Source organism: Castor canadensis, chromosome 3 (genome assembly GCF_047511655.1).
Source record: "Castor canadensis chromosome 3, mCasCan1.hap1v2, whole genome shotgun sequence".
Taxonomy (NCBI): Eukaryota; Metazoa; Chordata; class Mammalia; order Rodentia; family Castoridae; genus Castor; species Castor canadensis.
In genome coordinates, this window is record NC_133388.1 from 101,200,826 (window position 1) to 101,226,496 (window position 25,671).

Genomic DNA, 25,671 nt, shown 5'->3' on the forward strand with positions numbered 1-25,671 from the left:
TGCTTTGCTAGTCAGGTGCTCTTCCACTTGAGTCACAACACCAGGAGTCTGTGTTAGTTACTTTTCAAATAAGATTTTATTTATGCCCAGGCTCCTTGCACAAACATTCTCCTATTTACACTTCCCATGTAATTTTGGAATTACAGAAACATACCAGCATACCTAGCTGTTGGTTGAGATGGGGTCTTGGGAACTTTTTGACTGAGCAGACTTTGAACCAAAGTCCTCCCAATCTCTGCCTCCTGAGTAGCTAGAATTATATACATGGACAATTATGTCCAACTATGGTACCCATTTTATAAAGACAAAGCATAAGAATATATAAATGTAAGGGAGTAATTGGTAAGTACAAATCTAGACACCAGGTTGTTTATCATTAAGAACTCAGTGGAAAAATTAGATTGTGCTTGACAGCAAAGATTATTTGGTTCTAAGCTGTAGCAGCTTCTTTTCATGGATTCTTGAAAGTTCTGCAATACCAACAACTTACTTAGACATAAGGAGATAATTTGCATTTCTGTACATTTAGGTTAGTTACAGAAACCTGTAAAACATTTAATCTTTTACTCATATCTTTAAGTAAAGGAAACTTGTATTTATTTTGTGGTAAAGTAGATGTCCTTCATTATATAAATATGAAAGAAATAAAAGAGTTGGAGATAAGAAGGGAAATAAAGGGTATTTGGACATACTAGGAATCCAGTAAGGTCATTTGACATTTATGTATATATGATTTCATACATAGTTCCTGGCTCATAACTCCCTCCCCAAGGCAGTTCATAGAAAATAAAGCTATACTCTCCCCCTGCCTTTTTGTTTTGTTTTGTAGCTTGGCCATAAAGATATTCTCTGACCCTCCATATTTGATAGCATGTCATGAGATCCCCTTTTCAAATGTCCTGAAGAAGGCAGGCCACATAGAGAGGCTCAGGCATCTGAATACACAGGCCTTGGTGGGTTCCCCACTCATCCATCAAACATGTGATCAGCCTATGTCCAATCACATTTCTACATGTTATCCATGTGTATGCAATGAAGTGTCCATAAAAATCCAAAAAGGCAGCATCTGGATAGTCCAGACAGCTGACCACATGGATGTTAATGGAGGATGGCGCACCCAGAAAGGCCATGGAAGCTCTTTACCCCTTTCTCCTTTATCTGCCTGATGTGTTTCTTCATCTGTATCCTTTGAAATACTATTTATAATAAATTATTAAATGTGTTTCCTTGAATTCTGTGAGTCAGTTACATTCATGGAAACCAAAAAGAGGTTTGTGGGAAGCCCAATGCATAGCCACACACACCACAGAGTAAACAACCTGGGGCTTGTGACTGACATCTGAATTGAATTGGACATAGGGGTCAGTCTTGGGGACTGAGCCCTCAACCTGTGGAATCTGATGCTGGCACCAGGTAGATAGTGTTAAGCGGGCATTGAATTAGAGGACATACTTGTTCAGAATTGCTTGCTTGCTTGTTTATGTGTGGAGAGAAACTTCCACACATCAGGTGTCAGAAGTGATCTGTGTTGTATAGTAGGAGAAAATGAGTTTGAGTCTGGGTTTGTTTTTTTCTACACAGTCATGAAAGTTAAAAGGTAAGCACAAGCCATAAACAAGGCAAGCATAACAGAAAAAAATAGTTACAAGCATAGCAAGGGAGCCAGGCATTTCATGCTTGTAATCCCAGTACTCAGGAGGCAGAGATCAGAAAGATCAAGGTTCAAAGCCAGCCCCAGGCAAATAGTTTGTGATATCCTAGTTTGAAAATATCCAACCCAAAACAGGAGTGGTGGAGTGACTGAAGTGGTAGAGTGCCTGCCTAGTAAAAATGAGGCCCTAAGTCCAAGCCCCAGTACCTAATAAAAAGGTGAATAATAAAGAGTGAGGATAAAGGAGCATTCACTGTGAGGACAGTAGAAAGTAGAGGGCAGGTGAGGAAAAACAGTAGCTGCTGTGTTACCTGAACCCCACAGTCTCAGTAGTATAAACATGGTAGAGGATACTTCTTTTTATGTCCACTTTCAAGAAGGGTATGTCTATTCAAGTGCTGCACCTCCAATTAGCAGTTCTGGGATCCAGACCCCCTTCCACAAAGTGGTTCTGTCATTTCCAACCCAAGCCTTCCAAGAATGTAGAAGGAACGTGGAGAGAGTGAAGTTTCAGAGGTTTTAGGAGCTCAGTGTGGAAGTGATCATTTCACTCATTGGTTAGAATATAGTCACAGGCCACAACTTCTTTGAGAAAGACTGGGAAATAAAGTTTATTTGTGGCCCCAGAAGGAGAAGACAGGTTTGTGACTAACATCGAACAGTCTGTGCCACAACTGTTAGTAAGTGAGAGACTCAACAGAGTGCAAAAGGACAGCTAAAATGGAAATGATGCCAATGTGAAATGTCTATAGTCTATTGTCACTTCTTAGTTAAGCAGTTTTTCTCATCTGGGACATGACCTGCCCTGGGAGACATTTTCTGTTGCCAACACTTGATGAACAGTGCTACTGGAATTTATTGGGCGTAGAAGTTAAGGATGATGCCAAATACCCGACACTGCACTAGACAAAGGATTAAATGGGCTACAGCACCCCCCATGAAAGGTCAAGAAGATAATGTTTGAAGGAAGAAAAAAACGGCAAATAGAAGGTGAGATGCTGTGTTTTAAACTTAGAAATAAAGAAAGTAAGATGTGGCACCACAGAAGCTTTATCTTAATTATCTCTATTTTTTTGAAACAGGGTCTCACGATGTAACTCAGGCTGGCCTCAAGCTTGTGATCCTCCTGCAACAGCCTCTTGAGTGCTAGAATTACAGGTGTGTACCACCACAGCTAGCTGAGAATGTTTTATAGAACTACTAACGTAATCTCAATATCTAATGGAGTATAAAGTGATTTCATCTAAAGTCATTTCTCACTGTTTCAGATCACAGCCCTCACATAAAGTGAATCTGCTCTCAGGAAGCCTCTGACGCCTGTGGCAGGCTTGGAAATTTTTTTGATTTTCAAGGAGACCAGGCTCAGCAAGGTGGAGCCATCATTTTTAGTCCAGGTGAGTTCAAGGCCCAGGTCATGCTGTTAAATTCTGGTGCCTTTTACAATTCCAAAGGCCAGGCATTTACTCCATAAGGTGGCACCATGTGAAAATGGGCAGCTTGCCCTTATAGGATGCAGTGCTTTTGTAGGGATGTCTTCTGTCTTCAGAGACTTCTGTGCCTTTTAAGGTCTGTGAATTTGATAAATGTGCCCATCACTCTAAACCTGAATGAGTGTGGGGGTTTGGGATAGGGTATGTCAGCTGTTAGTGATTTGTGTATGACTATTAGTCTTTAAAAAGCTCAGTGGGAGAACACAGGCTTAGCATTGTGAAGCCCTGGGTTCAATACTCAACACCAAAAATAAAATACATACATAAATATCTCAGTGGAGATAAACATTTTTGAATAGAGGAAAATCACCAAGCACTTTCTTTTTGTTGGTGAAAGAATCTTATCTATTTATTTTACTTAAGCCTAACAAAATGATGAGACTTGCATTGTCTCAGAAAGGAAGACCGTCCCAGGGATGGGCGATTCAGTAAGAATTTCCTAGCTAAGCTCAGTGGCTCAGGCCACGTGAGTAGCTAGAGATCAGGAGGATCAAAATTCTAGGCCAGCATGGGCAAAAAAGCCCATGAGACACCATCTTAACAACAGCTGGGAGTGGAGATGTGTACCTGTCATCCGATCTATGCAGGGAAGCACAAATAGGAATATTATGGTCTATGTCAGCTTTGGCATAAAGTGAGACCCTATCTCAAAAGTAAGCCATAAAATGGGCAGGTGGAGTGGCTCAAGTGGTCGAGCAGTTGCCTGACAAATGCAAAGTGCAAGGCTGTGAGTTCATACTGCAGTACCACCAAAAAAACAAAGAAATGACATAGGCCACATACTTTTCATGACTTTATTCATTAGTTTGGACCACCTGAGGTCATGTGGCTCCAGTCTTCTCATTGTGGAGAGTTGAATCTCTAACTTCTTGGATTATTGCAATAAGGAGGAAACACCACATAAGGCAATGCCAAAAAGCCTAAATCATTATGCTTTTTTCTTCCTTTTGTTTTTTGTTTGCTTGTTTTTTTATGTACTGGGATTTGAACTCAGGGTCTTGTACTTGCCAGACAAGTGTCTTACTACTTGAGCCATACCTCCAGTTCCAAATCCAGATTTTTAAAGGAAGTCTTTAGGAAGATTTTGACTGAGTATTATGACTTTTGGACTTTATTGCAGCTACAATCTTCCTTTCCCTACCTCTCATGAACTTATAGCATTTAGATTAGTTTAAAAAGAAGCCATTTGGAACTGGGGTTATATCTCAGTGGCAGAACACATGCTTCCTGGTTTCAGTCCCCAGCACCAAAAACTAAAGTCCCATAAAATTGCCCCAAATGCCATTGAGCTACTTGAGTTTTTATTTGTTTGTTGTTGTTCTTGGGAACAAACTTGGGCCTCACACATGCTAAGCAAGTGTTTTAGTGCTGAGCTACACCTCTAAACCTAGCATGTAGTTTTCTGTTTAGTTTTGTTTTTGTTTTTTGCAGCACTAGGGGTTGAACCCAGGGTCTTGTTCACATGTTATTGAGATGCTCTATCACTGACCTACACACTCAGCACTCAGAGCCATATATATTTTTTTGCAGTACTAGGTTTGTGCACATGGCCTTTTGTGCTAAGCAGGTGCTCTACCACCTGAGACCCTACTCCAGCCCCAGAGTCATATTTTTGAATGAGGAATTTCCATCCTGAGACTAGAAGGGGGTTATTATTATTGAGTCCTTCTCCATGTCTCTTAATCTCTTGACCACACCTTCAATGGAGTAAGAGAGAAGAGCTCACTATTTGCATTCCAAAAAGATCACATGGTGCTACTGAGTATGTGTGATTTTAAACAAAGATCTACATCATCATGGATAACCCAGTATTACATTTTGCCTTGCTTGATAAGAACCAATTTAGGATCATAAACATAAGGATTACTAGAGATGGCATATGAGCACAATGCAGAAAATACGCCACTGAGTCTAATGGTTTAAGTGAAAATTCTGGTCTTTAGTCCAACAAACTAAGTAAGCAGCATCCAGACTGTAGTTATGAATTATCTGAGCTGATATAAGAATTGTGGACATCTGTGTGTATTGTTACCAATTGTATTAATGCCTTATTTTGAAACCTCTTTTAGGCTGTGGCTATAAACCACACTGATTATTAAATCAGCGTTTTGGGGTGATTTCTGTGTATGTGGTGCTGGGGATCAAACCCACAGCTCCAGGGAAGATAGGCAAGTGCTTTAGCACTGGACTCTACCCCAAACACTGGAGTGATTTTTTTCAAAGCAAGTGCTTTGTTACATGATGGTATATATTTAAGAAACAGGTGATTTTATAGCTTGATATCTGTGTTAATCCTGTGTTCTGCCTGCTTGACAGGACATTCTATTTAATTACATTTAACGAAACCTAACGGAAGTTTATAACTTAAGATTGCTTCCCCCACATCTCACAAAATATTAAGCATTACATTTATTTCACCATTATCCTTGACACACTTTATTACCATAACACAAAATTATGCTGGCACTATCTAGTGAGAAAAATGTACTCCCGGTGATTAGCTTTTCCATTTGTACTACTTAAAAGTTGAACAGCTTCCTTGATTTCAGTAATCAGTAAATCTGAATAATCCTCACTATGCAAACCTCTGTCTTTTATTCCTAGCTCTTCCAGGTAACAACATCCATCTCCTACACCACAATAGGAGTGGGTTGGGTCACAAATCCATAAACTCAGCTTTACAGCTCACAGGCAAATCAATCATAAAGAGGTCATCCCTTTCTCCCTCCTTCCCTGGCTTCTCTCTTTCTCTCTCTCTCTCTCCCCCACCTCCTTCTCTCCCTTTCCTCCCTCTCCTCCTTTTCCCTCTCTCTTTGTTTTTTGGTTTCTTTTTTCAGTACTGGTGCATGAACTCATTGCCTTGCACTTACTATGCACCCTGCCATTTAAGCCATGCCCCCAGCCCTTTTTGCTTTAGTTGTTTTTCCAATAGAGTTTCACTTTTCTGCCCAAGTCGGCCTGGACCAAGATTCTCATAATGTGTGCCACCACTCCCAACTTTTATTGGTTGAAGTGGGATCTCACCTACTTTTTGCCTGGGCTGACTTCCAACTGTGAGCCTCATGATAGTCACCTCCCGAGTAGCTGGGATTACAAGTGTGAGCCATTGCACCTGGCTAATTTCACTCATTTTAATTTTCAATGCCAAGTTTTATTGTGGTCTGGAAATTTAATACAGGGACTCACATGTGCCAGACAAGTGCTTTAGTTCTGAAATACATCCCTGGCATTTCTTCCAGGTATTTTATTTTTTATTCTTTATTGCATATATTAATTGTACAGAAAGGTTTTGTTGTGATATTTCCATACATGCATATAATGTACTTTGATCATATCCACCCCCTTATCCTCCTCTCCCCCTGAAAGCACTGCAGCTGTTGGTGGGCAATGAGCACTTGGAGGTGAGAGAGCTGCAATTCAAGAACAGAACCTGGCACACAACAGGATGTTATGTGCCCTACTGTTTGCCATAAGCAAGGCCTGTGTGGGCATGGTGGCCATGCTCAACCACCTGGGCTTCATGGCCATCAAGTCCCTGACCTTGAGCCCCTGTACAGGAGCTGCAGAAGAAGGAATTCTACACCTATGAGGAGGACCTTGATTGATTCTGGCCCATCATCCTGGCAGCTCACTGCCAGAAGTATGCTGCTACTGAAGGGCATCAGGATACAGCAGCCTCATGACTATTTCTGCAAGTGTAGTGACTGCAGTGAGGAGTAGAGGCACCACTGGATGACTCCCACTGGATGACTAATGCCTCCAAGGGACTGACAAGCCCTGTGTACCTGTCCTTATCCAGGTAGGACCTTGTTCTCACAATCCTGGAGCTCAGCAAGGAAGTAGCCAACATAAAGAAGGAGTTTTAGGTAAGGGCTGCACTCCCCCTAGAGCACTAACTCACATTGCCAGGCTTGGAACCCTCGCTAAGTTGCTCTGGAATCAGTTTTGCCAAGTGGATTTTAAAGCATGTTCAGAGCCAATCTGATGATCCCACTGCTTCTCTGCTCCAACAAGAATGATGTGTTAAATTCACTTTGGGAATGTACATATTCTGTATCATAGAGCTGTAATTATGGTGTTACTGTGTTCTGAGTAAAATTTCTTTTAAAAAAGAGATCTTTTGAAATTCTTTGGCCTGAGTTGTAGTTATTTTTTCCTTAGTGTAACACAAAAGTGGATTAGTTTTGTTTGTTTTATTCCCATGAATGGGTGCATTGTTCCTGGAGGTGCTGCCACTCCAGGTCCACACTTGGAGTGGACACCCTTATTCCACATCCATGCAATAGTGTGAGTTTGGAAGGCCCTATTCATCAGCCCAAGTGTTTGTATATCCCTTTAGAGTTGAGCCAACTGATCAATATAAAATGCTATTAAAATTAATCCATTAATGTGACGAATGTCTCTTCTTGAAATAGCCAATTGGATGCTCAGAATGATGAGCCACAAATGTCAGGTGTCAGTGGGTGTGTATGTATGAGACAGTATCTGACCTTTTGTGTGTGTATGTGAGTATGTATGTGTAGTAGTTTGTGTGAGAGTATGTGTATGTATGTGAGAGTGTATATGTGAGTGTGTGTGAGTGCATGTGTTAGTGTGTGGGATGTGTGAGTGTATTGTGTGAATGTGACTGAGTGTGTGAGTGTATGTGTGAGTGTATATGTGTGTGCGAGTGTATGTGTATGAGTTTTTTGTGTGTGAGTGTGCATGTTTGTGAGTTTTTCTTGTCCTTTGTGAACTATTTGTAGGACTTACAAATAATATACTCCTCTATCTCTTTTGATAGGATCTAAAACCTGTTAAAATAATGTTCAACTTAAAAAAAGCTATATTACCAAATTTTTTTTAAAAAAATGTCAAGTGTATGTTTTTGACAAGGTAGGTATAAGGACATGAAATGCTGACTTGCTAGATTGAGTTAGTGATTTATGAAGCACCGAGGTTAGTCTCATCAGTTTTCAGTAGTTTTAACTGGTTCTTTATTTGTAGATTCAAATTGTTTTACTATTAAGATAGTTGTCTCATCCTTCTGACACCTACATTTGAATGTTCTTTTTCAAGGTTTCATAAAGAGACTTCTCTCCTTTATTCCCATCTGGCGATGTGCATTTTCTAAACACTTTGGAGCCACTGTCAAATGCTTTGAAGAGAAATGTATCCAGTTGTACCATTATCCCTGTGCTGCTGGAGCTGGCACATTACAGGATTTGCCTCATTGTCCGTTTGTGTAGAAGACATTGACCCAGCTCCTGAGAGATGTTATTTTACTACAGATAATAGTCTTAGTCTTTTGAGAAGTTGTTTACTTTAAAAAGCATGTGTAAATTCTCTTAAAGCTATTTTGTTAATATTAAAAGTTAACATTATACAATATTGGTAGTTCAGGTACCTTTGCCACGAGTCTTTGTGGGGAAATGTGTTATTAACAATCTCTTTAAAATTATTTACAGTTATTTCCTCAGAAATTTAACTTTTTTTCCAAATACAAGTTAAAATTGGCATGGCAGTGTGTGCTTCCCATTTCCAGTGACAATGAGAAGCATAAAAACAGAATGATTGTGTCGAGGACTGCCGGGGCAAAAAAAGCAAGATGATATTAAAAAAAAAAAAACAGAAAAAAGTGCTAGAGGTATGGCTTAAGTGACAGAACACCTGCCTAGCAAGTGCAAAAAACTGAATTCAAGCCCCAGTACTGCCAACCCCTCCCCCACCAAAACAAAAAGTACTATACAAAGACACCTAGAGTTATCATTGTTTCTAATATGCACTGTAAAGCAATGCATTTAAAGGGTAAACACTACTGAGTGTCCTTTACCTGAAAAAGTGAAAGACTTCAAGGCTTACAGGAGCATCAGCTGCTTCTTAAATTCCTGGGAGATGTGAAGTCTCTGCAGTGCTTCATCTATCTTGGATGTTTGTAATTTGCAGTGGTGCTTTTTTCCTTTCTTTTCCCAATGGTATTTTATAATTTATTGAAAATTCTTATATGTTTGAGTTTTATCTTCAACTACGTTATCATTAAACAAAGATCTTCTGGTTTTTTACTATATGGATTTCTAGTGAACATGTATATTTTGGGATCAATTTTTCCCTAGTGTATTGAATTTCTAATCTTACTGGGAAATTTCTATGTTTTATTTAATCGTCTTCATGTCACTTCTTGCTTACCTAACTGCTTTTTAGCTTTTGCCTGTGTTTTACCAATGTTATGTTTTTTCTGTCTTTTCCAGGTTTATGAAAGGCAAATGTAGCTACTGTAGGAAAAACCTTAAGTAATTTTGAACTGTTAGACTATGTGACCTTATTTTATCTTTTTTGTAGTAATATTTCATCTACACTCCAAATCATTTTAGGTTCACAAATGTAGTCATGTCTTTACTATGTGTAGAAACTTAAATTGTAGGTAAGACAAACCAAAATTTCATATCCTATTTAGGCCAATAAATAAATTATTTGACAATTTAAAATTATTTTGAATTTCACGTATTTAAATCAGCATTCTCCAATGTGTATTATTTATATAGTGAATGGTTTCCATACGTTGATCAACTAAGATGACAGTCATCAGAGTTGATCATATTCTAGGTGGCATATACACTTGGCCAAGCAATAAAATCCTGTGTGTTAGTGTGTGTATGTGTGTGAGTGTATATGTGTGTGCGTGAATGTGTATGTCTGTGTATGTGTTTGAATGAGAGTGTGTTTGTGAGTACGTATGCATGAGTGTGGGTGTATATGTGTTAGTATCTGCATGAGTGTGTATATGTGAGTGTGTATGTTTGTTAATGTGTGTGAATGACTGCGTGTGTATGTGAGTGTATGAAATTTTGCAGGTGCTTGAAATTGTGCGGGTGTTGGTATGTATTTCTGAATGTGTGGCTGTATGTGTGTGAATGGATGTGAGTGTGTATATGAATTGATGTGCGTCACTGGATGTGGGTATGTGTATGAATATATGTGTGAGTGTATGTAGGACTGTATGTGTGGGTGACTTGTGTGATTGTGTGTGCAAGTGTGTGGGAGAGTGTATGTAAGTGTGTATATAACTTCAAGTGTGTGACAGTGTGTGTGATAGTGTGCATTTGTGAGTTTGCATGTGTGTATGTTTATGTGCGTATTTGAATTGTGTGTCTGTGTATGTGTGAGTGTGTATGAGTGTGTATGTGTGTGAGTGTATGTGTGTATGTTTCACTGTGTGTGTATTGTGTGTATATGTGTGTCTGTCTGCATATGTATGCATGTGAGTTTGCATGAGTGTGCATGTTTCAGAGTGTATGCACGTGTGTATGTGTATGTGATTTAGAGTGCATGATTTTGCAAGTGTGTAGTTATGTGAGTGCATGTATGTGTGTGAGTTTATGATTGTGTGAGTATGTGAGAGGATATGTGTGTGAGTGTATGTGTGTGAAGGTGAGAATGTAAGTGTGAGTGTGTATGTGTATGTGAATGTCTGTTGGCATGTGAGATATTCATGGTAGTATTTGCACTCCACCTGTCTCTGTTAAGTGAGTTCAGTTGATTCAGCTAGGCTATTTACGAGCTACACTTTTGAACAGTATTACCAAAAGTAAACTGTGTGTAGTGTGGGACTTTCTATGCCAAACTGTACTCCTTCTACTGTGAATACAAAGATAATACATTCTGATGCCTTTACCTGAGGACCTTGGATGAGGATGATAAAAAAGATAGTTAACATGGAATGGCATAAATGCTAAAACAGAAGTACGTACATAACAAACATTTACAACTTTATTGTAGAAACAGAGATTTTATACTATAGGGTCCAGAGCTAGAGGCTCCCCCCACCAGAAAAAATTCCAGTGTGGGTTTAGGAAGACAAGGAAGAGTCTATTTATCCTATTAAGGGAAAACTATAGAAAAGAAAATGGAGAATTTGAAATAATTTATATTAACCTTTCCAGCATTCACTTGCAATAGACAACCCTGATTGATTGGGACTTGATTCTTTTTACCATTAAAGGACAGAGGAAGGGTGAAATGGAAATTTAAAAAAATAACCAAGATGACTTAGTTATTTTGTAAGCTGTTATAAAGAAATTAGTGTAATTGCTACTGAAGTATGTAGGTTTTGTGTGTGCCTTTAGTCACATAGTTGACCTTTGTTAATTTATTTATAGGTCCCAAAAGAATATATTTCTATTATCTCTCTTGTTAGGATGTAAAAACTGTTAAAATAATTTTCAACTGAAAAAATAGCTATATTGCCTAATATTTTTTGAAAGTTCTTCAATTGTATATTTTGGAAAAGGTAGGTGTAAGAACACGAAATGCTAACATTCTGAGTTAGTAATATATGGGCACTGACCTTAGTTCCATGGGGTTTCAGTAGTTTTATTGGGTCCTTTATTTATAGACACAAATTGTTTTACTACTAAGATACAGATACTTGTTTCACCCTTCCAACCTTGACATTTGAATGTTCTTTTTCAAGGTTTCATGAAGAGACTTCTCTCCTTTATTCCCATCTAGTGATGTGCATTTTCTAAGGACCTTGGAGCCACTGTCAAATGCTGTGAAGAGAAATGTATCCAGATGAACATTATCTCTGTGCTGCAGGACCTGGCATGTTTCTGGATCTCAGCCACTTCTTTCTTTATCCAAAAGACATTGACCAAACTCTGAGAGATGTAAGTTTACAACAGATAATAGTTTTAATCTTTTGTCAAGATGTTTACTTAATATAACACATGTAAATTCTCTGAGTGCTATTTGCTTGTCTTAATAGTTAACATTATTCAATCCTGGTAGTTCAGGTACCTTCGCCATGGGACTTTGTGGGGAAATGTGTTATTAACAATTTGGTTGAAATTAATTCCAAAATTAATTTCATTAAAAATTCAGCTTTTTATCCAAAAAATGTTAAACTTGGCATGGCAGTGTGTCCCTGCCTTTCCCAGTGACAAGAAAAGCATAAAAATAGGAAGATCATGTCCATGCCTGCCTGAGCAAAATAACCAAGACCATATTTCAAAAATAACCAGAGAAAAAAGTGCTGGAGGTATGGCTCAAGTGACAGACCACCTGCCTAGCAAGTGCAAAAACCCTGAATTCAAGCCCCAATATGGTGAACCTCTCCTTTAACCAGAAAATCTACGGTACAAAGTCACATAGTGTTATTACTGTTTCTAATGTGCAGTATAATGCAATTCATTAAAAGAGTAAACACTACTGAGTGTTTTTTACCTGAAAAAATGAAAAACTTCAAAGCTTTCAGGAGCACCAAATGTTTCTTAAATTCCTGGGAGATGTGAACTCTCTGCAGTGCTTCATCTATCTTGGCTGTTTGTAATTTGCAGGGATGCTTTTTTCCTTTGTATTCACAATGATATTTTACAATTTATTGAAATTTTTCATATGTTTGAGTTTTATGTTATACAAGAAATACCAAATCTTCACTACTTTGTCATTAAACAAGGATCTGCTTTTTCACTACATGGATTTTTAGTGAATATGTGTATTTGGGGGGTTATTTTTCCTAGTGAATCAAATTTCCAGTCTTACTGTGAAATTTCTATGTTTTATTCAATCATCTTTATGTCACTTCTTGCTTACCTAATTGCTTTTTAGCTTTTACCTGTGTCTTAGCAATGTTATAAGGGATTTTTCTAACTTTCCTGGCTACGAAAAGCCAATATAGCTACTTTAGGCAAAACCTTAAGTAATTTCATACAGTGAGACTACATCATCTTACTTTTTACCTTTTTTGTACTATTATTTCAACTACAGTCAAAATTATTTTATGTTTAAAAATGTAATCATATGTATTTACTCATTATATAAACTTTAGTTACACGTAAGACAAACCGACATTTCATATTGTATTTAGGAGAATAAATAAGTGATTTGAAGTTTTAGAGTTATTTTGAATTACACATATTTAAATCAGCACACTCTAATGGGTATTATGCATGTAGTGAAATGTTTCCATAAGTGGATCAACTAAGATGACACTCTTCAGAGTTGATCATACTCTGGGTGGCATAATACACTTGGTTTAATTGACACACAATAAAACCCTGTGTTTCAGTGTGTGTGAATGTGTGTATATATGTGTGAGAGTGTGTGTGAATATGTTAGTGAATATGTGTGTGAGTGCCTTGAGTGTGTGTGTGTGAGTGTGCTTGTTAGCATGTTTGTGTATTTCTGTTGTTAACTTATTTATAGGTCTTAATAATATATTCCTATTATCATTTTTGAGAATATTTTAAAGCTTTTAAAATAATGTTCAACTTAAGAAATAACTACATTACCAAGTATTTTTTAATGTTCAACTTAAAAACATAGGCATATTACTAAATATTTTTAAATAAACCTCTATTTTACGTTTTTGACAAGGTAAGTAAAAGAAAATGAAATGCTAACTTGCCAGTTTGATTTAGTGATAGACAAAGCACTGACATTAGTCCCATAGGTTTTTCAGTAGTTTTAGCTGTTCCTTTATTTGTAGGTTCAAATTGTTTTACTGCTAAGATACATGTCTCACCCTTCCAAACCACATTTGAATGTTCCTTTTCAAGGTTTCATGAAGAGACTTTTCTCTTTTCTTCCCATCTAGCGATGTGCATTTTATAAGCACCTTGGAGCCACTGTCAAATTCTGTGAAGAGAAATGGACCCAGATGAACCATTATCCCTGTGCTGCAGGAGCTGGCACTTTTCAGGATTTCAGGCACTTCTTATGCCTTTGTCCAGAATACATTAACCAAGCTCCTGACAGATATAAGTTTACAAAAGATAATAGTTTTAATCTTTTTTCAAGGTGTTTATTTAAAATAACAGATGTAAATTCTCTGAATGCTGGTTTACTTTTATTAATAGTTCACATTATACAATCCTGGTTATTCAGATAACTTTGCATGTGTCTTTGTGGGGAAAGGTATTATTAACAATTTTGTTGAAATTAATTCCAAAAAGTTATTTCCTCAGAAATTTAACTCTTCATCCAAAAAAAAAAAAAGTTAAACTTGGCATGGCAGTGTGTGCCTGCCTTTCCCAGTGACAATGAGAAGCATAAAAATAGGAAGATCGTGTCCAAGCCTGACTGGGCAAAACACGCCAGATCATATTTCAAGAATAACCAGAGAGTGAAGTGCTGGAGGTATAGCTCAAGTGACCTGCCTAGGAAGTGCAAAAACCGTGAATTCAAGCCCCAATACGCCGAACTCCTCCTCTAACCAAAAAAACCTACTGTACAAAGACCCATAGTGTTATCACTATTTTTAATGTGCAATATAATGCAATTCATTAAAAGGGTTACACTACTGAGTGTTTTTTACCTGAAAAGTGAAAGATTTCAAAGCTCACAGGAGCATCAAATACTTCTTAAAGTCCTGGGAGATGTGAAATATTTGCTGTGCTTCATCTATCTTGGCTGTTTGTAATTTAGTGGTTTTTTTCCTTTCTTTTCCCAGGGTTATTTTATAATTTAATGAAAAATTTTATACGTTTGAGTTTTATGTTATACAGGAAATATCAACTCTTCACTAATTTGTCATTAAACAAAGATCTGCTTTTTCACTACTTGGATTTCTAGTGAAAATGTATATTGTGTGATGTCTTTCTCCCTAGTGAACTGAATTTCAAATCTTACTGTGAAATTCCATATTTTATTCAATCATCTTTATGTCACTTATTGCTTACCCAATTGATTTTAGCTTTTACCTGTGTCTGAGCAATGTTATCTGTGTTTTTTTTATATCTTTACCAGTATTATCAAAGTCAAATATAGCTACTTTAGGCAAAACCTTAAGTAATTTTGTACAGTTAGACTTTGTGATGTCACTGTGTGTCTTTTTTGTACTATTATTTTATCTACAGTCAAAATTATTTGATATTCACAAATGTAATCCTATGTCTTTACTTATTGTAGAAACTTAAGTTATTGGTGAGACAACCCCAAATTTCATATTATATTGTAGCTTATAAATTATCTGAAGTCAGCATCTTCAATGTAACCCCTTCTACTGAGTTTCAGTGACCCTTTCTTTATGTCCACCAAGCCATCTATCTTCAGAAAATATAGGCTAGAAGCTCATAATGCATATAAAAACTCAATATGTATGTTTCTTTCAGAATTGCTTCTAGAACTTATGTTCTGATGTTCAGCTCCAACACAATCCCACAAGCTCCACCGTAATCAGACAGCAGTAACTATAGTGGAAGTCAAAGACTTAAGGAAGACTATAGCCATTGAGAAGGGTATCAGGGAGACAAATGCCTGGTTACAATGGATCAACTATTCCATCCTCACCCTAAATAAAAAAGATTGTTATGCATGTGCATCAGGGAGACCAGAACCCCATGTTGTCCCCTTTCCCCTGGGATGGACCACACCCTGAGGCATTGGCATATATGGTTTCCCTCTTCCAAGATAAGACATCCATGTAGCAATAGGTCCTGCATAACCTTGTCACCACTGTTGCCCTTGGTTAATGAATCTGAAAGGCTAAAGTCACCTCAGTAAGTCAAACCCCCACTTTGAAACTCTAACTACACCTCCTGCCTTTCTAGGTCGGAGGAGAAATTGGAGTTCTGGGAAATGTATCAGGGTGCAGTGAAGGCTGATCCTTTGAAGAGGTAGCCAGTAAAACATCTCGAGCTGTTGCCAGGGCACACATCAGGTAGTATTGAGATGGACATTTACTTTAGATTCTTCCAGTCAAAGGGAGTGGGGCTTGTACTTTAGTCCAATTGACTTTCCCTTTCACCTTGGCATTTCAAAGCCCCAAACCCTCTCTAAGAGGAAACAGAAACGATGTCTTACTTCCCCTTATGGGTCATTCAACTCTCACAATTATATAGATGCCATTGGGGTCCCACGAGGAGTTCCTGATGAATTCAAAGCAAGAAATCAAATAGCTGCAGGCTTTAAATCAGCATTGTTTTGGTGGTATATGATCAATAAGAATGTGGACTGGATTGATTACATCTGGTATAAACAAGAGAGGTTTGTGAACTACATTCGAGATGCATTAAAAGGAGTGACAGGTCAGTTAGTAAAATGGCATGGGAAAACTGAATGGCTCTGAACATGATTCTAGCATAGAAAGGGGAAGGTGTGTCCTATTGGATGTGAATGCTGTACATACATCCCCAACAATACAGCCACAGATGGAACTATAACCAAGGATCTCCAGGCTGGAGAGCCCTATCAAATGAACCAACCAAAAGATCAGGAATAAATAACCCCTTTGCTAGCTGATTGGATTAGTGTTTGGAAAATGGAAGGGAGTATTGGACTCAATTCTAACATCCCTTATTGTTGTATATGGAGCCCTCACCTTAATTGGGTGCTGTATTATTCTCTATATACAAGGATTGAAAATTTGGGTCATAGAAACTGCTCTAGCTAAACATATTCTTGTGTCACTCCAGCTGTTGTTAAGCACAGCTGAGATAGAAAGTAAATTTATGTTAAAGGAGTTTGAAGAAAAGAATATGAAGTAAAGAAGGGTAAATTTTGAGAAAATGGTCTTTTCTATCAACGTGCATGTCACCATTTTAATTTCTTGTATTTGTGGCTTCTTTGTCTGGATATTTGTGTCCTCATGGTTTTGTTTTCTTTCATCTTCTGTGTGCATAATTCCTTGTAGAATCCACTATCCTGGTGGTCATATTTTAGTTTCTGTTTATTGTGGAAGACTTTTATTGATCCATCAATTTTGAATGATAGTTTTTCTGGGTAGAATATCCAGACTGAAATTATTTTCTTTCAGTGCTGAAATACCTCTCTCCATGCTCTTCTTGCTTTTAAGGTTTCTGTTGAGATTTTAAGGTTGCTGTTATTTTGATGGGTTTACATTTATAAGGCATTTGTTTTTTCTCTCTTACAGCCTCCAAACTTCTTTCTCTGTTGTCTGTGCTAGTTAATTTCATGATTATATACCATGGAGAGGTTCTATATTGGTCAAGTCAGTTTGGTGTCCTGGAGGCTTCCTGTACCTGAATGGTCAAAACTACCTTGAGATTTGGGAAATGTTCTGTTATTATTTTATTGAATATATTACATATCCCTTTGGCTTACACCTCTTCTCCTTTGTCAATGCCCATGATTCTCAGGATTGGTTTTTTGATGGACTCTCTGAGTTCCTGCATATTCCTTTCACAGCTCTTGAGTTTTTGATTAAGAGTTGTTTTTTCCTTTAATTTCTATTTTGTCTTGAGCTCTGAGATTCTGTCTTCAACTTGTTCTACTCTGCTGGAGTGGCCTTCCACTGTGTTTTTTCTTTGACTAAAGGGACTTTTTATTTACAGGATTTCCATTTGATTCTTTTTTTCTGAGATTTTCCAGATCAACTACTCCTTTATATCTTATGTTGTCTTCTTTATTTCCTATACCTCTTCTTTTATAGTGTCTTTGTTTTACTTTGGTGTTTGTTGAAGTCCTCTCTGAGTTCATTTAGATGTTTCTGTGTGTTCACAAGTTTTTTATTTGTGGTGTCTTGAAATATCTTGAGTGCATCTTGCACTTTCTGGTTAACCATGTCTCATAGCTTCTCCATGTGTTTCTCAGTGATCTCTTCCATGATTTCCTCTTTGAGAAATTTAATGGGCATCAATGGGCTCATTAGTGATATTTATCATTATTTTCTTTGGATCAGGAACTGGGTATCCATTTTCTTCTTTTCTCACTAATTCCTCCATTGAATTGATTGTTTGAGTAGTGTCATTTCCTTCTCTTCTTCTCGCCATAGATCTAATTGGTGCCATAAAACTATGTTCTTGATTGACTACTTGGTGGCTTTAATTGACTGTTTTCTTTCCCCTGATTTGGTGTTGGTATTATGACTGGCTTAGTTTTTAGACAGGTTGAAGTGCTATTTCTGTCCCTGGCCTGGAGATGTAAATTTGCAATAACAAATTCACAGGTTCAGTGCCAGACCAGTTGTTTACATATTATATAGAAATCTCCTTAGTGATAATAATTGCAAAAAGTTGGAGTTTGGGGAAGGGTATTGTTTATTTGACTACAGGTAGAAACTTGGGTAATTAGTAACGGTGATGCTAAAAGGAGGAACTGAAAGAGCTATGGGGGCTTCTGGGTGTTATGGCCCTTGTGTGTGTTTATGTGTATTTCTACTGTTGTAGTGGAGGGTGTTTATTTTGGTGATTGCAGGGGGCATAGGGGGTGTATAGTTGGTATGGTAGTCTAGACAGTAGGTGGTGAATGTGTAGGAGGGAGAGGAAATGTGGTGACAGATTGGGGAATGACAGGAGGAGAAGGCAATTATAGTGAAAAGAGTGGATGAGAAGGGACGGAAAGGGTAGTTGGAGAGGAGAACAATGGATTTCAGCACAAGAAAACAAGAGAAAGTGAAAGGGGTATGAATAGGGAGAAGAAAATAATAATGGAAAAGCTAATACTACAAGAATAAAACAGATACAACCACATCAAAATATACAGTCTGCTTGGTAAAGTGTATGGACTTATTGCTGTGGAATCCAGTCCTGATATTGGTGCTTGGTATTCTGGGCTTTGTAGAGAAGGGTGCTGTCCCTCTGGTCAGACAGCTTGGGAGGAGATGGCTTTTTCTCAGCATTCCTTGGTCTTATGAGCTGTCCATTACAAGCAGAAGCTCTGAATTAGTCTCACCAAATGACTAGCTTGTGAGCAGTATTTGGTTTCTTCTGTTCACAGGGCAGGTTGTAATTGGGACCTGAGGTTACTCACTGCCAGCTTGTCCAAGGTGGTCTTGTCTGTTGTTTTCACAAAGTGGCAGCTGCATTGTCCTACCACTGCAACTCTCTCTGGTCAGTTCCTCCCCCAGCAAGGTGTAGCAATTCAGTTTTGAGTACCACCCTCAGTCTCACCAGGCTAGCTCAGCAATCCACCACGGCCCTGATTAGGGAGGTTGGCTTATCACCCCACTTCCAATTGCAGCCTTTGTGCCTCAGCCCACCTCTGCTCAGTGATAGTCCAGCTCTTTGGGAAGTTGGTTTGTCAAACCACCTGGTTCATAGCCCTTGTTCCTTGTCTTAACTTAGTTCACTGAGAGCTCATCTCCTTGTGCCACCGGCATTCACAGAGGCAGGATCAGTGTTCCACTCCACTCCCACTGTCAGTGTTTGACTACAATTTCCTTTTTATGCTTTTCAGTTTTGTTTGGGGGAGGGGGACTCAAAATGCCCAGGGGTTGCTCTGTCTTATGTCCTCAGGGGTGGTTAGCGGAGTCACATGCAGTGCATGTTGCTCACCTGTTGGGTCTGCAGGCTATGCAGGCAGCTTTGAAAGCAGGTGATGGGGAGACCTGGCATGGCTCTTTTCTCAAGGAAGACACTTATTGGGACTGGGTTCCATTCAGCGGGGTATAGGTAGGCTTTACATGGGTCACAGGTTCAGGATGTTGCAGGGTTTGATTCTGATTGATGCTCTATCTTCTACTCATTAAAAAAGAAAAATAAAAGGGAGAAACAGCCAGGGGTCTTTTCCCAGGGCAGACACACACCACATTTTCTGTGCCATGCCAGGATTTTCCTGGCTATTAGGTGCAATTCCAAACTGCTTTAAGGGACAGTCTTTGAATTTTTTTGCTCCTAATGTATTGGCAGTTGTTGCTTTGGCTAGAAATAATCACAATTACCAAAGTGTATCTCCCACATCACATAGTGTTTTATGGGATTGTGGAGTTCAGGAATTTTGACTCCCTACCCTACCTGTCATCTGAGGTCTCCTCCAGATATCACAATACTTTTATAATTTAAACTAAACATACAAACACAGCACTTAGTGATGTACTTTTCAATTGCATAATGTTAGTGAGTAGCAGCCACACATACAGATGGAACTTTTCAGACTTAAAAATGCTATTGAGGAAATATCTATAACACTTAATGAAATTGAAACAGCAACAAAAATTCTTCCAAAAAAGAAAAGTGCAGGACCTGACATAGTCTCAGCTGAATTCCACAAGCCCGTCAAAGAAGAACTAATACCAACACTCCTTAAACTTTTCCATGAAATAGAAAGGGAAGGGACAATGCCCAACTCATTCTACAAAGCCAATATAATACTCATCCCCAAACCAGAAAAGGATAGATACAAAAAGGAAAACTACAGGTCAAGCTCTTTAATGAACATTGATGCAAAAATCCTCAAAATAATGACAAACTGAATCCAACAACATATCAGAAAGATCATTCACCTTGACCAATTTGGCTTCATCCCAGGGATGCAGGGAGAGTTCAACATATGCAAAGCAATAAAGGTCATACAGCACATTAATAGAAGCAAAGATAAAAATTATTTGATAATCTCAATAAATGCAAAAGCAGCCTTTGATAATATTCAATACCACTTCATGATAAATACTCTAAGATAACCAGGAATAGAAGGGCTACATATGACAAACATGTAGCCAGAATCATACTTAATGGGGACAAACTGAAACCATTCTCCCTAAACTCAGGAATGAGACAATGATGCCTAATCTCCCCACTCACTCTGGATTCATAGCCAGAGCAATAATGCAAGAAAAAGAAATAAAAGGAATATGAATAGGTAAAGAAACACTAAAAATATTCCCATTTGCTGATGACATGATCCTATTCCTCAATGACCAAAAAACTCACACTCAAAACTCCTAGACAGCATAAAATGGTTTCAGCAAAGTAGCAGGATACAAAATCAACTTACAAAAATCAGTAGACTTTCTATACACCAACAGTGAACAAATTGAGAAAGAATATAGGAAAACAACTCCAGTTACAATAGCCTAAAAAACCCCACATATATGTAGGAGTAAACTTACCAAAGGACATAAATGACCCCTATAAGGAGAACTACAAACCACTGAAAAAGGAGATCAAGGAAGACTACAGAAGATGGAAAGATCCCCCATGCTTATGGATTGGCAGAATCAACATAGAAAAATGACTATGCTATCAAAAGCAATTGACATGTTCAATACACTTCCCATCAAAATTCCAATGACATTCATCACAAAGACTGAAAACCTACCCTAAGGTTAATTTAGAGACACAAAAGAACACTAAGAACCAAGGCAATACTGAGCAAAAAGAGCAATCCTGGAAGTATCACAACACCCAACTTCAAAGTATACTACAGAGTCATAGCAATAAAAACAGCATGTTATTGGCACAAAAACAGACATGAAGACCAGTGGAACAAAATAGAGGACCTGCATATGAATCCACACAACTATGCACTTGGTTATCTATTTTTTTAAAAAATTCCATTTCTATACCTAAAATGCAATGAATTACATGAGTGTAAATTGGGGAACGGTTTTGGAGTGGGAACCTGTGAGATGGAGTTATGACAGGAGATAGTGAAGAGGGGACTGAATGTGATCAAAGTACTTCAGAAGCATGTATGAAAATAGATTGAGGAATTCCACTCAATTTTTTTAAAGTGGGGAGATAAGAAGAATAATAAAGATGGTGAATTCAACTAAAGTATATTATTGCCATGCATGCCTGCAAAAATCACAGTGAAACCCCTTTGTACAACAGGTACATGCTAAAAGAGAGAGAGAGAGAGAATTTATTATTTAATTCTCTTGTAGAAAAATTTTCTCATTCTTTATTTCTTTGTACAATGATTCATGTATATAGATAGCTAGATATAGATATATGTCTATATATTAGAGCACAATTAAAAAAGCACATTCCTCATTGCTTTTTAAAGTTAAATACACACTTTTCTATTGAAATAATTCATATTCTTCCTAGTTCCTAAAATAGGTATCAGAAAATGTCAGCCAGAGAGCCATACATTATGTATTTAGTAGGTACAAGAAAACTAAGTTAATAAACTGAAAAATTAACTTGAATAAATTAGGAATAAACATTCATAACAGAACTGCAGCTTTTTCTCAGCAACATGTGAACCAAAGGCTAAAATCTATTAAGATTAAGGCATTTTTGTTCTGAATGTATACAGTACAATGTGTTTCCCCCCGACACATTCATTTACCATTCACCTTTATTTAAAATGCATTGCCAAGCTAGAATACAAGCTTCCTAATTAAAAACAAAAAAAGCAATAACAGATGTCATAGAAGTTCCTTTTGTTTTAGAGTTTTCCATATCCTAGGAGCAGTATTTTCTTTCTGCCTTCACATCCTCAGAGTAGGAAATTACCTAGACAATCATAAGACTTAGGCTACAAAACATGCCGACTGTCAGGGTGACTCTTCTGCTGGAGTCAATCTGAGTGTTGGCAGTTTCCAAGGAGGAAGCTGAGGGCTTTGATGAAAATTGTCATCCATCTCTGCTCCTTTGATAACACAGCAAAATAAATACTTGCTTTGGCAAGTATTTGCCTTAACTTAAAATGGGAATGATGCAATGGATTCATTAAGGGAAGGAGAACAGTAAATGATTTTCTTCCTACTACAGATGTTTGCATATTACAAGAAGGTCTTTAAGAGATAATAAGAGCTTTAAGCACTCACAAGTTATGTGGTGTTATGCATAATATAACTCTGGGAATCCTCACTGAGTTAAAATATTGTAATCTGTATTATAAAATGTGAATGCATTGATTTAAAAATGTTTAACTCATACTTGGCTTCTACAAGAGATATTGAAATACATGTTAAATTACAATGTTACAAGGCTTTGAAAATCATCAGCATAAAATTCATTAGCATAAAAATCCTAATATCAGAAGCAACAGGCATTAAATACATGTTTGTTGAATGTTTGTGGAAACTAAGACCTGAAAGGTTTATAAGTTTTTTTTAATAAATAAATCTTGGGAGAAAAAATAAGAGTAGCTGGAACACAAACAGAATCTTAAGAATTTGTAGAGTAAAAGAAAACTAGCACTGAAACCAGAGAGAAATGAAAATAAGGGAAAAGTAGGGCAACGATAAAGAGTAAGTCATTGCTAAATTGACAATAATCAGACATAGACTATATGGTTATTCATTGTCCTCTCACTAGCCAAACAAAAACTTTCATTAAATGTGCTTGCAGGCTGAAATGTGTTTTGGAATACTGAAGAGCATGCACATTATTTCAGGAATTGGCAATAGGGTAATGAAAAATCATGTGAAATGAGAATAGATCAGGAGAAATTCCTTAGAATTTGGGAGTGGGATTTCCCATGGGAGATGTAGCAAGACAAGAATAGGTCATAGGAAAAGAATAATGCCTCATTGGACACTCTGTATTGACAACTTTATTTTACTTACTCTGATAATTTGGTTTAATTCTTTTTGGAATTCTTGGTCATTAAACATTCAATGATTTTCCAAAAGGGGCTTAGAAACTTCCCCATATCTTTAAATGTCCCTCTATAATTCACCATTCAGTCTAAAGCCTCAGTAAAATATTGTTTAATTCTTCCAATAATATTTGCAATGTGTTTCTGTGTCTGAGACCTTGAGCTAGGGGTGTGCGTGTGTGTGTGTGTGCGTGTGTGTGTGTGTGTGTGTGAAGAGACAAGAGATATTACCCCTTCTGCCACAGAATATTGAAATGAATAGCAGAGACATTTACTAATCAAATAATCACAGAGATATATGAACTTGTAACTGCAGATTTACTGTGAAGTAAATGTATATCATACACTGAAGTCAAATATTAGGAAAATCCAAACTCATCAAGATGGCTGTTGGAATGCTTTGTTGAGAATGTGACATTTGGTGCTATATTCAGCAGGTAGATGAGTATGAATTAGATTAGAAAATGCAGGTAGAGGACAAAACTCCTGGTAAAGAGAAGTGTATCTGTCTAATGGAAAGACAGAGATAACACAGAATATTGAACAAAAGTTAATATAAGGAATTCTATAAGGATTGGACTAGTGAGTGATTGGTTAGTAAGAAGTAAATAAAACTTAAGCAATTCGTGAATGGAAGTTAAAATTGGCAGACACTATCCTGGTAGCAGAGGTGGGCACCCAAGTAATGTCCCACTTCTCTCCAAGTACAAGAGAGAGGACTTGTCAGAGAAGACAAAGCTTTTGCTGGAGGGCAGAAAGGTAACTGACATGCTCCAGTGGGAACGTGCTAAACTTCTTTTTCCCAGAGCATCAAGGAAAGTTTTCCCTAGAATGTGTTTCTTAGGAAGAATTTCTATACAAAACAAGCATCGGAGCTAATCTGTTGGCCCTGAGCTGCTCATTTCTACAAAATGCAAGAACATTGTACTTCAGAAGCCATGTGTACTGCAGTGCCTGGCACTGGAGAAGACATCCATGCTGCAGAGGCTGGTCCCTGAGAAGTCCTATCTATAGCACCCTGCGAGGAGGAGTGTGTCAGACCACAACGAAAAAGTCTTTCTTTCTGCAAAGTCTTTTTAGTGTCCTCTACTGATAAAACTTACAAGTATGGCAGATGGCTAAGGAAAAATAGTGCCTACCTCCAATCCTGACATGGTCAGTGAAGTATAGATTTGGTTTTGACAGACACTAAATTAATAACTGTCCAAGGAACTGATTGTGCAGAAGGAGGTTCTAGGCTGGTAAAACAAAACAGATTTGAGGAAATCACTCAAGAATTCATAGAACTTTTTGAGGGAGATGTGGTTGTGGGTGCAGCGGAGCTTTATTCTGTTTACCCCTGCTCCTGACTCACCCCTGTTCACTCCTATCAAGGAACAAGTCGGTCAAGAAGCTAAACTTTAGCCTCAGCTTTTAAAGATACTGGAAAAACCCCTGTGGAGCCGGAGGTGGCAATTCACCGAATGCGAATCACCCTCACCAGCGGCAATGTGAAGTCTTTTGAGAAGGTGGGTGCTGACTTGATCAGAGGCGCCAAGGAATAGAATCTGAAAGTGAAAGGACCGGTCTGCATGCCGACCAAGACTTTGAGAATCACTACAAGAAGAACACATTGTGGTGAAGGTTCTAAGATGTGGGATCGGTTCCAGATGACAATCCACGACTCACTGACTTGCACCGTCCTTCTGAGATTGCTAAACAGATTACTTCCATCAGTACTGAGCCAGGAGTGGAGGTTGAAGTCACCACTGCAGATACTTAAGTCAACTATTTTACTAAATTTAATAAACTGACTTATAAATTGTTTTTTAAAAAGAGTTAGTAAAAGTTATTCTCTTTATGGATTTTGCTTTGAATGTAATTTAATGTTTCTTAAATGTAGAAAGGTGTTCACATATTAAATGAGAAATACACAAGATTCAGAATACTGGATATATGGCCTGGGTTGTATGACTACTTAACAAATTTCTCTGAACTTCAGGCTCTTTATAAAATGAGGTATCTGAAGTTAATAATATCTGAGGCTCCTCTGTAGTTATTATAATATCTGATAATTAATGCAAACAACAACTTGAATGAGCATCACTAATATATACATGGTTTTGAGAAAAATATCCTGAATATTCAAAACGTACAGATAGTACTACTCTAGCATATATGGTTTATTAAACGGCACTGACATCAATAGTAACAAGTATGTGCTAATATATTTTCAATAATATTTACTACAATCCCCAATATGCTGTAAGAATTTCCCTACTGCCTGTGAACAAGGAGTGCAGTCTTGGAGGTTTCCACAGCCCTCTCAGCAGGTCCTAGAGA

At 37.8% G+C, this 25,671-nt stretch overlaps 1 long non-coding RNA gene and 1 pseudogene across 1 annotated transcript; both read left to right on the forward strand.

The window, feature by feature from the left end:
• Positions 1-2,132: 2,132 nt before the first annotated feature.
• On the forward strand, positions 2,133-7,267 carry LOC141421322 (uncharacterized). Its single transcript, XR_012445918.1, has 4 exons — positions 2,133-2,641; positions 2,734-2,809; positions 2,920-3,045; positions 6,508-7,267. It is a non-coding gene; the product is annotated as an uncharacterized lncRNA (long non-coding RNA).
• An 8,784-nt stretch (positions 7,268-16,051) lies between these two features.
• On the forward strand, positions 16,052-25,111 carry LOC141421431 (small ribosomal subunit protein uS10-like; annotated as a pseudogene).
• Positions 25,112-25,671: the final 560 nt, after the last annotated feature.